This window comes from Neodiprion virginianus, chromosome 5, assembly GCF_021901495.1.
Source record: "Neodiprion virginianus isolate iyNeoVirg1 chromosome 5, iyNeoVirg1.1, whole genome shotgun sequence".
Classification (NCBI taxonomy): Eukaryota; Metazoa; Arthropoda; class Insecta; order Hymenoptera; family Diprionidae; genus Neodiprion; species Neodiprion virginianus.
The window spans coordinates 8,040,874-8,043,429 of NC_060881.1; the positions used below are offsets into that span (position 1 = coordinate 8,040,874).

Sequence of the window (2,556 nt, forward strand, 5' to 3'; positions counted from 1 at the left end):
ATCCTCTTTGTGAATTTTTGGAAGCCCATATGCGCGTGGAGGGACACTATTGTACGTAGAAATGCTTCTATGTAGATTTTTGGTTATAAGTTTAGAGGTAAACCAATTAAAAGTGAGCTTATTCACCCTAGTTTGTAGGGAGTTACACAAATCATATCTAGTAATTCTATAAGTACTGGTGTCAGAAAGCTGCTGTCTCATTTTTTTATTATACGTGTCTCTATACATAGCAACCGACGTATTACCTTTGTCAGCTTTTAAAATCATAATTTCAGGGTTATTTTTTTTAAAATTCATGGTCTCCCGGATTTTTTGATCAGTGATCTGATGATTTTAAATCGATCGAGTATCGATAAACAACACACTTTTAATTACGACAACACAAACATCCTTTGTGAAGAACACAATTATTATAGAAGACTGTTATTAGAAATGTGCAACATTGTAGGTCATACCAATTCTGTTAATCTTAGACGAGATGTTGAACATTTAAGTAATATTTACAAACCTCTAATCTCCGCCCACACAACAAATATTGTTTAACCTTAACTACATAGAAAAAAAATTTTTTTTTTTTTGTCCCCATTTACAGTCCTTTCTACATAACTTTTCTTACAAAATATTTATTGTTTTTCTGTATAATTGTTTATAATAGGTTCACCTTCACTCTGGATTACATTGTTTTCTCCCATCAGCCGTTATTCACCTGTTGACTCAATTGGTTCAACCAACAATATTTCGTTAGACATGAAGAACTTAATTATAAAGAACCTACCTCCACTTCATTGACACCTGTGAATTAATTTCATTGCTAAAAAGACCTTCTTTAATAACCTTTTAACACAATGACATACTGACTGTGAAGAAACATAGTTCTTTAATCTTTTTAATTAATGACTACCAACTATTAACTCCCACATATAAAATAACTTGAAGATTGACATTGTCTACCGTCACTCAAAAGAACACTGTTTCCACCAATTGTAATTGTGAATTCGGCTACATCTCAGTCCACTTACTTAATTCAAAAGGTAAATAACACTCAAAAACATCCTTATTTCAATTAATCATAAGGTTCTTACTATCAACAATATATAATAGCTCTTAAGAGTATTACATCTACAATATTTAAGTCTGATTACTTCTAGTACTATTATTTATTTTACAAAAATCTTTTTGTTATTTTTGACAGTTTAAAAAAAGAAATCGTTCTGAGGAGGGCCCATATCCGGGTCGAAACGTTAACTAAAAATACGTTTTCTTAATTGACCGATCACCAAGACTATAATATATTTTATTTAATGTCATTTAACACATGAAATATTCACAATTTAATGACATTAAAGTAGTGTCATGTAAGTATATAAAAGTCATCAAGGTGTTACACGTGAAATATGCAAATTAAAAAAATTCCGAATCCATCTAGTCGTTTCTCAGAAATTGAAAATGTATGCGTTTGATAAGACAATGAAATATTGATAGTGATAAATTGAGAACCCATCCAGCTCGGCATTTCATTTAAAATGTTTGCAAAATATTTTGTTAAAAATATTTTCAGTACAGTTTGAACAGAACATCTTAATTGTGAAAGATATTTCAAGCATTCCAGCTGAACTCGACCTACCTCATCTATTCAGATTCAATCCACAATTTTTTTCGGAATTCTATTAGCCCAAAAGAGTACTTCGTATTTTGATTTTTGACTTGAAATGGTCGTAATGAATGCATGACATGAAAAAAAATCGGGTTAAATCAATCAAGACGTTCTTGAAAAATTAATTCTTTTATTTTAGGAGAAAAAAAAATCATCCGTTGGAAGGTTCTAGATTTTTACAGCATTTATTTGTCAAACTTCGAACCGAACTGAGTACTTCATTTTAATGAAATTTTACTGTCAGACCTCTCGTCTTTGCGCTACGTCTTCTTCAAAGATGTCATTAAAAAAAAAAAAACTGAATTTCAAAGAACAACCATAACTCTAAACCCTTTGATTTAAAAAACTGAAAAAAATGTAAAGTATTCTTGTGGGCCAACAGAATTCCGAAAAAAGTTCAGAATTGTATCTGAACAACCGAGTTCAAGCGTAGGTCGAGTTCAGTCGGAATGCCCCGCTTACATATTCCAGAATTATCACATTCGAATAAGAGTCTGAAGTATTATAATTAAAACGTTGTTTGTTCTTTTTCGCGATTGTGTGCCTAAAATATAGAGAAAATAATGAAATATCAAATGTTTCAGTTCGCCCATTCGGCTTATTGTTAGGCCAGCTTGGCGCTAACTTCACATCGCGAAATACGATGCTCCAACTATGTTCAACAAACCATTCTACGTTAATTCTATCATCAACTGTCTAAAAAGAGTCACTACGTAACCGAATGGATCTACTACAAATAGCGGTTAAATGGGGGAATCCAAGGGAGAGGAGGTAAAGGAGAGAAGAAGAATAGACGAACATTTTACTTGCATATAATTTCAAAGACCGGAAGTTAACGCCCGGACTGAGCGTGCATACAATCGAAGACCGTGACATCGAATGTCGTAAGTCGTTGTCAACAC

At 32.4% G+C, this 2,556-nt stretch overlaps 1 long non-coding RNA gene across 1 annotated transcript; it reads left to right on the plus strand.

Moving 5' to 3' along the window:
* Positions 1–1,014: 1,014 nt before the first annotated feature.
* On the plus strand, positions 1,015–2,528 carry LOC124305678 (uncharacterized). Its single transcript, XR_006908412.1, has 3 exons — positions 1,015–1,031; positions 1,193–1,355; positions 2,239–2,528. It is a non-coding gene; the product is annotated as an uncharacterized LOC124305678 (long non-coding RNA).
* Positions 2,529–2,556: the final 28 nt, after the last annotated feature.